The following is a 14598-nucleotide window of genomic DNA, read 5'->3' as shown; positions in this document are numbered from 1 at the left end:
GATCAAAGAAGAAATCAAAAGTTTCCCTTTTGATTTCCTTCTAAAAGAATCTTGAGGCAGACAAAAATGAAGACAGAAATTACCGAAACTTATGGGATGTAGTAAAGTACTTCTAAGAGGGAAGTTCATACAAATAAATGCCTACATTGAGAAAAAAAGTAAAATCTCAAATAAACAATCTAACTTTGCATGACAAGGACCTAGAAAAAGAACAAACTAAGCCAAAAGTTAAAAGAAGGAAGGAAATAACAAAGATTAAAGCATAAATAAATGAAATGGAGACCAGAAAGACAATTAAAAAGATAATCAAAATTAACAGTTGGTTTCAAAAAGATAAACAAAATTGACAAACCTTTAACTAGATTAAGACCAACAGAGAGAACACTCAAATCAATAACATTATAAATGAAAGAGGAGACATTACAACTGATACCACAGAAGTACAAAAGATAGTAAAATAATACAATGAACAATTATATGCCAATAAGACAGGCACATGAAAAGGAGCTCAACATCACTAATCATCACTGCTTTAAAGACCATATCTCAGAGGTTAGAGTGGAAGAGAGCTAAAGCATAAGAGACTCTTAAAAACTGAGAACAAACTGAGGGTTGCTGGGGGGTGGGAGGGAGGGGAGGGTGGTTGATGCGTATTGAGAAGGGCACCTTTTGGGATGAGCACTGGGTGTTGTATGGAAACCAGTTTGACAATAAACTTCATATTGGAAAAAAAATAAAATAAAATACTTCCTAAAAAAATAAAAATAAAAATAAAGGCCATATCTCCAAATACAGTCATATTCTGAGGTACTTGGGGTTAGGGCTCCAACATATAAATTTTGGAGGGACACAATTCAGTCTATACCAAAATCAAATTTCTGGAAACCAAAATCACAATGAGATACCACCTTACACCTGTTCCAACAGCTAAAATCAAAAGACAAGAAATAGTAAGTGTTGGTGAGGACATGGAGAAAAAGGAATCATTGTGGCACCGTTGGTGGGAAGGTAAATTGGTACAGCCACTGTGGAAAACAGTATAGAGACTTCTCATGAAATTAAAAATAGAAATACTATATAATCCATTAATTCCACTACTGGGTATTTATATAAAGAAAAGGAAAATATTGATTTGAAAAGATATATGCATCCCTGTGTTTATTGCAGTATTATTTATTATAGCCAAGATATGGAACCAACACAAGTGTCCATCCATAGATGAATGGATAAAGAAGATACTGTATACATACACAATAGAATATTACTCAGCCATAAAAAGGATGAGATCTTCCCATTTGCGACAACATGAATGGACCTAGAGGATATTTTGCTAAGTGAAATAAGTCAGACAGAGAAAGATAAATATCATATTATTTCACTTATATGTGGAACCTAAAAAACAAATGAATAAATAAACAAAAAGCAGAAAGCTTACCCATAAACACACAGAACAAACTGATGGTTGCCAGAGGGAAGGATAGTGGAGGGCTGGGAAAAATGGCTGGAAGAGAGTGGGAGATACAGGCTTCCAGTTATGTAATGAATAAGTCACAGGAATAAAAATCACAGCATAAGAATATAGTCAGTAGATACTGTAATAGCAATATATAAGGACAGATGGTAGCTATATTTCTGGTGAGCATGGCATAATATATAAGCTAGTTAAATCACTATGTTGTACATAGTTGAAACTAATGTAACATTGTATATCAAATATACTTCAATTAAAATGAATAGATAGAATTGGCAAAAAAATTATACACCAACAAACTGGGTAACTTAGAAGAAATTGATACAATTCTGGAAACATATAACCTACCAAGGTTGAATCAGGAAGAATAGAAAATCTGAACAGACCAATAATGATTAAGAATATTGAAGCAGTAATCAAAAACTGCATCCAAAAAAATGCCCAGGACCTGATGGCTTCACAAGGTTCTACCAAACACTTAAAGAGGAATAATGCCAATCCTCCTCAATCTCTTCCCAAAAATTGGAGAGGAGGGAACAATTCCAAAGTCATTTTACAAGGCCCCCTTTACTCTCATTATAAAGCCAGATAAGGGCACTGTCATAAAAAAAAAAATTACACGCTGATACTCCTGATGAATATAGATGCAAAAATTCTTAGTAAAATACTAGCAAAGTGACTTCAGCAGCACATTAAAAAGATCATACACCACGGTCAGTGGGTTTTGAGGATGATTCACCACAGCAAATCAATAAACATGATATACTGCATTAACAGAATGAAGGGTAAATATCACATAATCTTGATTTCAAAAAAAGAAAACTCTTGACAAATTGGTATAGAAGAAATGTGCCTCAACATAATAAAGGTCCATTGTTATGCTCAACAATACAAAGATGGAAGCTTTTTCTCTAAGATCAGGAATAGATAAAGATGCCTATTCTCACTGAAATCCTAAAATTTTTATGGAACCACAAAGACTCTGAATAGCCAATCTTGAGGAAGAAAAACAAAAGATGGAAGCATCACACTTCCTAATTTCAAACTATATTACAGTTTTTCTTTCGGCACTTTAAATATGTCACTCCACTGTCTTCTTACTGGCATTGTTTCTGGGACAAAGAGTCCATGTAATTGTTATCCTTTTTCTCCTGGAGGTAATTTTATTTCTCTTCTGTGTATTTTCTTCTTTAAAAAAGTTTTTTAAATTTATTTTGAGAGAGAGTGAGCACAAGCTGGGGAGGGGCAGAGAGAAAGGGAGAGAGAGAATCAGAAGCAGGCTCCATGCCCTGTCAGTGTAGAGCCTGATGTGGGGCTCTATCTCATGAACCATGAGAGCATGACCTGAGTTGAAAATCAAAGAGTCTGCTGGAGCTCCTGGGTGGCTCAGTCGGTTGAGCGTCTGACTCTGGCTCAGGTTATGATCTCATGGTTTGTGGGTTTGAGCCCCATGTCGGGCTGTGTGCTGACAGCTCAGAGCCTGGATCCTGTTTCAGGTTCTGTGTCTCCCTTTCTTTCTGTCCCTCCCCCACTCTCACTTTGTCTCACTCTCTCTCTCAAAAATAAGTAAATGTAAAAAAAAAAAAAGTAAGAGTCTACACTCAACCAACTGAGCCACTCAGGCGTCCCTCCTCTGTGTACTTTTTGGCTTTAGTTTCCAGAAGTTTGATTTTGATATAGACTGAGTTGTGTCCCTCCAAAATTCATACACTGAAGTCATAATCCCAAGTACATCAGAATGTGACTGTATTTGGAGATATGGCCTTTAAAGCAATGATGAAGTTAAAATGAGGCTGATATGGTGGCCCCTAATCCAATCTGATTGGTGTCTTTATAAGAAGAGAAAGTTTGGACACAAAAAAAGACATCATGGATGACACCCATGGACAGGTATAGATACAGCAAACAGGTGGCCATGTAAAAGCCAAGAGGAGATGCCTCAGAAGAAACCAACACTGCCAGCACCTTGATCTTGAACAGGCAGCATTCAGAACTGTGAGAAATAAATTTTTTATTTAAGCCCCCCAGTCTATAATATTTTGTTATGGTAGCCCTAGGAAACTACTACAAATATGATATGCCTAGGAGTGGAGTTTATTTTGTTTGGTTTTGGTTTTGGTATTTATCCTTCATGATGTTTTCTAAGCTTCTTAGATCTGTGGTTTGAGGTATGGCACTAATTCTAGGAAATTCTTGGCCATTATTTCTTTGAATATTTCTTCTATCTTCTTATTCTTTTTCTCTGTCCCTTCTGAGATTCCAGTTACATGTATATTATAACATTTGATATTTTCCTTCAGCTCTTGGTTGCTCTGTTCTGTTTATTTTCCCCCATTTTAGTTTTTTTCCTCTTGTTTGTCAGTTTATATAATTTTTATTGACCTATTTTCAAGTTCCATGTTTTTTTCTTTTGCTGTGTCAGGTCTACTGATGGGCCTGTTTAAGGCATTTTTCATCTCTTTACTACATTTTTTAATTTCTTGCATTTCAATTTGATTCTGTTTATAGTTTATATTCTCTGCTGAAATTATCTTTCTGATCCTGTATATTATCTTCCTTGTCAATTAGACCCTTTAACATATTAATTTTAATTTTTTAAATTCCCTGTAAGATAGTTCCAACATGGGTCATATTTGTGCCTGGTTCTGTTCTGATGATTGTTTTGTCTTTTCAGATTTTGATTTTTCTTGTCATTTTGTATTCCTCTGCTATAGATTGAATTGTATCTTCTCACAAATTCATATGCTGAGGCTCTAACCCCCCAATGTGATGGTACTTGGAGATGAGGCCTTTGACATGCATTTGGGTTTAAATGAGGTCATGAGGGTGGAGATTTCATGAGGATTAATGCTCATATAAGATGAGACACCAGGAAGTTTGCTCTCCTTCTGTCTCCACCATATAAGCACACAGTGAAAAGGCAGTCATCTGAAAGCCAGAAAGAATTCTCAACAGAAACCAGCCATGCTGGCACCCTGATCTTGGACTTCTCAGCCTCCAGAACTGTAAGGAAATAAATTTCTGCTGTTTATACCTCCAAGTCCATGGTATTTTGTTAGACAGCCTGAGCAGACTGACAGCCTCATGATTTTTGGTTCAAAGTAAGATGTGTTCTACAAGATAATAGACACTGAGTATACATCTTTCATGCTTAGAGATAAGCATGCTTTTCCTTTTGCTAGGCACTTAGTGACATGAGGACTGGTGTTAAGTTTGTCTGGAGTTGAGTTGGGCTGGAAGTTTGTTGTTACTATGGTTACCTCAGTGTACACAGGCTTCAAATTTCTCTAGCGATACCTTGTGTGAGCTATTTGCCAGAATGTTTTTCTTGGTGTCTTCTCTACTCTTGGTTTCATGTCTTTCTGCTTTCTTTTGAGTCTTCCCTTTGAACTGGTTCCCCAAAATAATCTGTCTTTTGCTGTTCTCCTAGCTGTATTCCATTCTTATTTTTACTTAATGTTTATCAGAATGGTTGTGGGGAGGAGGGTAGGCAAGGCCTAGTTCTCTGTGTTTTAATTGCTTCAGTTTTCGGCAGACATTGTGAACCTTCACTTGTGTTCCTGCCTTCCACCGGACTTAGTGCTGGGCCAGAACCTATTCTTGACTTTCTCCCAGGGGTAAACATTTATTTTCCTGTTTTCCTTCCCCAGTAGCAACAGGCTTCCATCAGTACCTTAAAAATATAGTTTTTGTTTCCATTAACTCTGCAGATTGAGCCTTTTGTTTCACAGAGGAGCTAGAATAGATGGGTTAGAGCAGAGTTTTGGCAATGATTTCTAGTCCCTCTCATGCAACCATTCCTGTAAGGAAAATGTCCTTAGAGTTTTCTCCAATTTTCCTTGTGAGCTCCTGGTGAGGTTCTCACAGAAAAACCCTGAAAGAAGGTACAGACAGACCCACGGGGGCTTCAATGTATAACACTGGTCCACACTCAGCCTTTAGCAATTTATTAGTTTTCCAGCTATTCTTGTGACTGGCTTATATGGCATCAGGAGGCATCTCCCCCAGATAAGCAAATGCTCTGATTCTGTTTTTCTATATAGGAGCTTGTCTCCCAAATTTGGGTTACATTTTTGTCCAGTGACAGCAACCTTCTTAAGGGTTAAAGAATCTTTATTAGTTTTGCAGTTTGTCCAGCATTTTCTTAATGTAAGGGTGGGAACAGCTCTTTATAGCTCTCTATACCTCTGAGGTGAAACCAGAAGTAATTTCTATACCTTTTCATGTATTTCATACAATTTCTGGGACTCAACCAAAATAACCAGACACACAATTTTGCTGAATACAAGGTCAATATATGAAATCAACTGAAAGTCTATACACTAGCCATAAACAACAGAAAATACAATTTTTAAAATGATTTTTAAATTGATGTAATTTACCATCAAATTATATAAATACCTACAAATTAGCCTCATGGAGATGTATTTCTACCAAAAAAATGAAAACCTAAAAAAATTTAAGAAAAATGGAAGAATATAAAAACAATTGGAGGTATATACTAAGTTCATAAATTGGAAGGCTCAAAAATATAAAAATGGCAATTCCTCCCAAATTCATCTATCGGGTAGATGGGTAAGGCAATCCCAATTAAGATCCTAGCAGATTTTTGTGTAAATTAGCAAGTTGATTCTAAAATGTGCGTGGAAATGCAACTGGCTGAGAATAGCCAAGTCATTCTTGAAGAAGAAAATGAAATGGAAGGACTTGTTCTAGTAGATATGAAGACCTGTTATAAGGCTATCATAATTTAAAAAATGTGGTATTGGCACAAAGATAGGCAAACAAATAGAAAGACTAAGGAAAGAAAGTAGAGAATCCAGAATCAAATATACACATGTATGGACAGTTCACTTTTGGAAAAGCTGACATTGTTGAGCAGAAAGGAAAGAAATTATTTTTTTCTTTTTCCCTCTTTCTTTCTTTCTTTCTTTCTTCCTTTTTTTGGGGGGGGGTGGCATACGTGCTGCTGAAGCAAGCATAGAAATTAATTTTCAATAATTAGGTTTGGTTAATTGGATATCTGAGGAAAAAAATGGAACTTAACTCCCTACTTCATACATCAGTTCTATGTGGATTGTAGATCTAAATGTAAAAAGGAAAATATAATGCTACTAGATTACAGACGAGAATATTTTCATGACCTTAGGAAAGGCAAGTATATATTAAATAAGACACTAAAATCTTAAAGACATTAAAATATTGATAAATTAAACTTCTTTAAAATAAGTAATAAATATATTTGTTCAGCAAACAATATCATTAAGAGAGCAAAAAACCAAGTCACAAATTGGGAGGAGGTATTTTTAACCCATGAAAATCACAAAAAGGACCATATCCAGAATACCATAAGAAACTCCTATATCAAGAAAAGAATAGAAAATTGAATAGAAAAAAAAGCAAAAGATTCTACTAAAGCCAAAAAAAAAAAAAAAGAATATCCAAAAGTCCCAAAAGCCAATAAACATATGAAAAAGTGCTCAACACATTAGTCATCAGGGAAATGCAAATTAAACCACAATGCAATACCATTGCATACCCACAGTAGAGCTATAATTGAAGACTGTCAACCCCAAATATAGCCAAGGATGTGAAACATTAAAACTTTCATACACTAGTGGTATATAGGTAAATTTGGAAAAATCTAAGGTTGAACATATGCTTACTATACTGATAATTTAATGCGGCATAATAGCACTATTGTTTTAAACAATAGTTTAAACAGTAGTTTGTTGCTTAAAACAACAAACATATTCTCTCTCTTCCTGTGGGTCAGGAATCTGACAGTAGCTTAGCTGTGTGGGTTTTGTCTCAGGGTCTCTCATGAGTTAATAGCCAAATGTCAACTCTTCTGAAGACTTGATTGCAGCTAGAATATTTCCTTCCAAGATGGTTCACTCATATGATCATTGGCAGTCCCTTGCCATGTGGACCTCTCCATAGGATTGCCTTAGTATCCTCATGATATTGCAGCTGGCCTCCCCATACTGGGCAAGGAAGAAGCTGTAATGCCTTTTATGATCTGGTCTTGGTGGTAACACACTATCACTTTTGCTGTTCTTTTCATTAGAAGTGAGTCACTAGGTTCAGCCTATACTTGAGGGTCTCTTTTGAAGAGAGGAGGGTCAGAGAATTTGGGTACATATATTAAAATCACCACACATACCCGATGACCAGATAACTTTACCTTAAGTTATAGAAGCAAAAATGGGTTAGTGTATGGTTCTCCAAACATTTACAACAATGTTTATAGCGTCATTATTCATAGTAGCCAAATAGTAGAAACAAAATCCTTATCAACAATACATTAAATAAATTATGGTATATTCTATCAATATAATTCTATTCATAAATAAGAGTTAACAAACTTACAGATACATGCAAAACTACAGATGAATCTTGCTAATATTGAGCAAAAGAGACAAGCTCCAAAAATGTGTACTACATTATTTTCTTTATGTAAATGTTAAAAGAGGCAAGACCAATCTATAATGTAAGAAGTCAAGATGGTGGTTACCTTTGGGGAGGAAAAGGGAGGGAATGATTTAGAGGGGTTATGAGGAAATCACCATTTCATTACTGATCTATAACTTGCCCAGAATAATTGTAAAGATATGTTTACATTGTGATAGTTCATTGAACCATACACCTCTGATTTGTACAGGTTTCAGAATTGTCTTATATTTCAAATTTAGAAAAAATTTTTTAAATTTAAAAAAAAAAAAAATTTTTTTTTAACGTTTATTTATTTTCGAGACAGAGACAATGCATGAACGGGGGAGGGGCAGAGAGAGAGGGAGACACAGAATCGGAAGCAGGCTCCAGGCTCTGAGCCATCAGCCCAGAGCCCGACACGGGGCTCGAACTCACGGACTCACAGACTGTGAGATCGTGACCTGAGCTGAAGTCGGACGCTTAACCGACTGAGCCACCCAGGCTCCCCGAAAAATTTTTTAAAAAGACGCCAAAGAAAGAAAAAATAGTATTCTTCAGGCAAAACCCAAACATGACTGTGCACTGAATTTGGTCTGCAAGTAGCCAGTTTGTAATATCTGCTTTAGACCAGGTTGGTAAATATGATCTTCAAAAGGCCTCAAAGCATATGGGTTATGTTAGACTTTGGTGGTAGCATAAATCTATTCCTGTAGAATTTAGAATTGTCAACTGTTGGCTATGGAAAAGCCTTTCTGGATCATTCAATCCAGTGATTTTTTTCAAACCGACCTTTCTGGCAGAGGCAAATCCTTAGGTACTCCACAGAATGCAAGAGCTTCTCAGAATACAGTGTAAAAACCACTGATCTTGCCTAAGTCCGTTGTGTTAAAACAAAAAACTGAGGCTTAGAGAGACTGTTATTTGTTTAGAGTCAAACAGCTGCTTGGTGACGATGTCCTTAGCCTCACTCCCATGTGAAGGTACCATGAGTATGTTGTGCTGTCCTGGTGAAGAAACCTAACATCAGAAAAGTTACATACTTCAGGATCTTGGTCTTTGGAGTAGAAACTCTGTTATTCTGTCATTCAAGGTGGTGGCAAAGCAGAATTATCAAAGATAAACTGAGACAAGAAATGTGTTGGAAAGTGTTCTGTTTAGGGACTGCCCTGGGGAATGCCCTATTTGCTAACAAAGATGTGGGGCATTCTCTCATCCAGCTCACTCTTCAAGTAGCTTCTCAACTCTGGCTGTACATTAGAACCACCTGGGAACTTTTGAAAAAATACTGCTTCCTGGGTCTCCCCATAGACTAACTGAATCAGATTCTCTGGAGTGGGCTGGAAAGAACTGGATATTCTGACCCCTACTGAGCTTCACTGAGATGTGTATGGACTGAGCTCATCATTTCAGAGAAGCTCTGAGTCTGAATAACAAATTGGGCCTTGACACAAGATGAAAAACACTAGAGAGAGAAAAAAATCCCTCTGTTGGTAGCAAAACTCCAGGCTGCCTACCTTTGCTTTGCTATGAGGACTTGGGCCTCTTCTCCAGCCTCAAGAATTGGACAAGCCCCCCCCCCCCAATTGTCCTTAGATTTTCTTCTTACAATAAAATAGTCAGAAAACCAGATTCTCAGGCCTTCCATGAAAAGTGCAGTTAAAGTACCTTGGTTCCATGCATGGCTTTGGCAGAACATGGAGTCTACATCTCTGCTTAGAATGGGTAGAGCCCATTCTCTGAGGAAAGTCACCCTTAGAGATGCATTAGTTCTGTATTCCTCTGTCCAGCTAAAGAACCCTGGTATCTTCCTAATCTGGGTCATTCTCACTTTTGTAGAATGCCAGAGGTGGGAAGAACCAAAGAAGTTATCTCATCCAGTTTCCCATTTGATAGATAAAAACATTCTTGGCCAAAGTGACTTACCTAAAGTCACACTGGATGTCAGTGGAAATGTCATAGCCCAAACACACATAGTCTCATTCAGTGCTACTCTTTTTTGTCTTTAAAGCATTTTTAATTACAAAATAAGCCAAAGATACAGAAAAGCATACAAAATAATACAGTCAGCACCATTTATACCACCTAAATGTAACGGATTTTACATTTTTAGCGTATTAGTTTCAGATATTAAAAAAAATTTTTTTAATGTTTATTTTTGTGAGAGAGAGAGAGAGAGAGAGAGAGCACGCACGTGAGGGAGAGAATGAACGGGGGAGGGGCAGAGAGAGAGGAGACACAGAATCAGAAGCAGGCTCCAGGCTCTGAGCTGTCAGTGCCAAGCCCCCTCACCCCCCAAACAGGGCTCAAACTGACAACACAGGGCTCTAACTCACAAGCCGTGAGATCATGACCTGAGCCTGAGTTGGATGCTCAACCAACTGAGCCACCCAGGCACCCCAAGATATATATATTTTTAAATAAAATGTTATAGATTCAGCTGACATCCCTCCTGACCCATACCTCTCCTCCCTCCCTCTCAGGAGTAACAACCCTCCAAGATTGGTGAATCCTATTCCCTGGAATGTTTTTGTATTTTGTTCTACATATATGTGAACCTTATATATATTGTTTTTGTCTTAACATTTGACAAAATACTGTAAATAATATCTTGCAACTTCTTTATTCATATAACATTATGTTTTTAATATTCATCCATGGTATAGATTTAGTTAATTCATTTTAACAGTGTCATATTATCTCATTCCATTGATAAGCCCCATTTTATTTATTTACTCCTCTCTGTTGGGAAGTTGTTTCCAGGTTTTGCACAAACTGTTTTGCAGCCAACATCCATGTATCTGTGTGCACAAGAGTGAGACTTTTTATAGATTGGAGACCTAGAAGGGAAATCAAAAGGTGCAGGGATATACGCACCTTCAATTTCATGAGATTTTGCCAAATTGTTCTCCAAAGTAGTTGAACCAATTTAAACTTCTCACATCTTTACCAACACTTAGTTTGCTCAGACTTTTACATTTTAACCAATTTGTCACACATGAAATAGCTTTGTTTTAAATTTACAATTTCTGATTATTAGTCAGGTTGAGCATCTTTTAATATAATTAATAGTGAATCAGATTTCCTCTTATGTGAATTGGCTATTTGTCTCCCTTGCTATTGGGTTGTCCCCTACTTACTATTTAGGAGTTGTTGTTGTTGTTGTTGTTGTTATTTTTTAAATATGCTGGTCATATTTTTTTGCCTTTTAAATGCACAGCAAACATTTTTCTCCAGTTTGTGCTTCGTTTTTTCATTTTGTATACATTGTCTTTGATTATAGAATTTTAAAATTTAACATAGTCTTCTGTATCAGTCTTCCTTAATGAATTATTCTTCTTGTTTTCTGTTTAAGAAATGATTCTTTTCTTCAAGGTCATATAAGTATTCTACCATATTTTCTCCTAAAAGCTTGAAATTTTTGCTTTTAATGTTTAGATTTCAATCAGTTTGGAATTTTGTATGTAGTATGAAGAAACAATATCTTAACTTTTAACATAACAAACACTAATTGTCCTAGCATCACTTATTGAATAGTTTATGGTTATCCCTATCCTCCCATTGAAGTATAATGCAATCTCTGTAATGTATCAAGTTCCCGTCTATATGGGTATCTGTTTCCAGAATCTCTTTTGTCTTCGTTCCACTTGTCTGTTTGCTTATCTATGCCACTGCCACATGGTTTTAAGTGCTCTAGCTTTTTCATTTAAAGAGGCAAATTTCTCTCTTCCTTCTTATTTTTCTTCAAAATTATCTTAGCTATTTACCACTGTATTCCATTTGATTTTAAGAATATCTTAGGAAGTTCTGGGGAGATTTTTCAGGTTTTTGTTAGAAATATTTAGAATTAACTCAGAAAAAATACTGTCTTTAGTGATATTGTTTTTATCTATGAATATGGTACATCTTTGCATTTATTTACATCTTTGAAAAGTGTTTTTACTAACTTCTTACAATTTTCTCCATCGAGCTATTTCACATATATTGTTAGATTTATTCCTACTTTATAGATTTACTGCTATTACAAATGTATATTTTATTTTTATTTTTTAAAGTTTATTTATTTATTTTGAAGCAGGGGGGCGGGGAGGGAGGGAGGGAGGGAGGGAGGGAGGGAGGGAGAGAGAGAGAGAGAGAGAGAGAGAGAGAGAGAGAGAGAGAGAATGAATCCCAAGCAGGCTCCACACTGTTAATGGAGAGCCTTATGACACAGGGTTCAATCCCACAAACTGTGAGATCATGACCTGAGCCGAGACCAAGAGTTGGACACTTAACCGACTAAGCCAACCAGGTTCCCCACAAATGTATATTTTAAAGTTATATCTTCCAAATGGATGTTCCAGTGACATTAACATATTGACCTTGTTTTCAGCAACTTCTTGTTAGTCCTTGTGTATATAGATTCTCTTCAGTAGTCTATGTAATCAAAACACTGTGATAACAATATCTTTATTCATTTTCAGCCTTTAAAATTTTCTTATTATGCTAATTAGAAGATTCAGTATAATGTTGAATAGGAGTAGTAATAATGAACATATTTGTTCTGAAACTCCTTTCCCCAGATTTTTTCACCTCCTGCTTTTAGCCCTACTCCCAGATGAATTGTATCTTGGATTATATTCCACTGACCAAAAAGTAGGTCTCCCAGTCCCATCTGACCCAGACCTCTCTTATTAAGCATGTAGTTCCTACCAACCCCACTCAAACAACTGTACTTAATAAAGGTGTCGAACCATCCATGAGGGTTTCATTTGGATACTCCACTATTCTGTCAGGTGCAAATGTGTCTAAAATGATTCAAAATTTTTTCTGTATATCTGTGTAGAATGGCAACACCATCTACACAGACTTAATAATCAGAAATATATATTCTCTCAATTCCCACATCTAATTTACCATCAGTCTTGTCAATTCTACATTCTAAATGTCTGCCAAAGTATTTTTTCTTCCCCATTCTCAACACCAATGACTGGGTTGAGCCTTCAGTATTTCCATCTTGACCACAGTAACAGTTTCCTAACTGATCTCCCTGCCTTTCATCTCAATCCTTGCTTACCATTCTTCTCATTGCTGACAAGTTTATCTTCCTAACACGCAAGTCTGATCATGTCTTGTCCAGCTTAAAACCCTTTGCTGCCTCCCTAACGTCTACTGTATAAAGTCTTAGTTCTCCAGCTGGTCATGCAAGGCCCTTTATTTACCCTGGCTCTCTAACAAATTTTCCTACCACTCCCCACCTTGCCCTGGCAAAACTGAAGTGCTTATAGTTAAACTATGCTGTTTCCTGGTGCTATGATTTTCGCACATAGTCTCTCTGCTTGGATTGCTCTGACAAAGTCTTGTTCATTTTCAAACCCAGCTTACATGTCACTTACTCCAGCAACTATAGATAAAGAACTCAACTATATCTATTGAGCACTACCAATATGCCAGGTGCTATGCTCTTTGTATGCCAGACATACAAAATGAATGAGATATTTCCAAATGTTGCAGCATCAGTTAGCTACTTTCATTTCTTGCGTCCCTTTAGGTTTAACTGGAGCAGGATTTTTAATTACATATTTCTTTATTTTCTTTCTTCCATTCTTGATAAATACACACATGTACAAATATCAAACTATTCTCGAGCAGAGATGCATATGTATATATAGACACAGTATTCAGAAATATTTATGGACAGTTTTAACTAGAAAGTATGATTATAAATGATGAAATCATAAGCTCTGTACTTTGTGGTTAGACCCTAGACGAGTGAACACCAAGAAACACAATATGGCTAGGGTAATAATTAAGGGTGTGTTCTCCAAAGGCAGATTGCCTGAGTTTACCTCTCAGCTTTTCTGCTTACAAGCTGGGTGACCCCAAGTAACTGAATCTTTGTGCCTCAAGTTCCTTAGCTGTAAAATGGGGACAATAATAATACCTGCTTCAGAATGTTGTTGAGAGAATTATTGAAGTGCTGAGAATAGTGCCCAGCACAATATAAGCATTTAATAAATACTACCTATTGTTACTTTGTATATGAGGACACTTTTGTCTCAGTCACTATCAGCAGGTCAAGTGATTTTTACTTCTATATTTAGTAATGAAAGAATTGTTTGTTGTTCTGAGCCAAATGTATATTCTTATCAAATCTTTATTGAATCAATGGTACATGTTGGCAGAATAACTAGTCCAGGAGAGCTCACGGTAGTGGAATGGAGTTTTACTTTCTGTAGAGCTAAATGATATATGTGGAAACAAACTGCCTTAGCTGATAACTGTAAACACAGATTGAGACATGGCTAGGTGAGAGTGTATGGTGTAATAGCTAACAGCAGAAGGTCTGGAATCAGACTGCCTCATTTAGATTCATAACTCCACCACTTACTAGCTTTGTTACCTTGGTCAAGTTACTTCTTTGTACCTCAGCTTCTACATCTGTAAAATGGGATTGATAATAACAGAATAACAGTCCCTATTTTATATAGTTATTGTAGAAATGTAATGAGATAATGCACAGAAGGCTCTTAGATCATTGCTTCATACAGGTGGAATATAGAATATAGGTAGTAAAGAAAAAAGATGCGTGTAGTATTAAACTGACCTTTATATCAAAACAAGGACTGAAGGGCGTGGGAGGTAGGTTTGGGAAAGTGAGGGCTCATACTTTTTTAGACTGGGATTTAACATTTGCCTAGAGCAATTTACAAATC

Source organism: Panthera pardus, unplaced genomic scaffold (genome assembly GCF_024362965.1).
Source record: "Panthera pardus isolate Hobbes unplaced genomic scaffold, ASM2436296v1 HiC_scaffold_16, whole genome shotgun sequence".
Taxonomy (NCBI): domain Eukaryota; kingdom Metazoa; phylum Chordata; class Mammalia; order Carnivora; family Felidae; genus Panthera; species Panthera pardus.
This window is presented reverse-complemented; position numbering follows the sequence as displayed.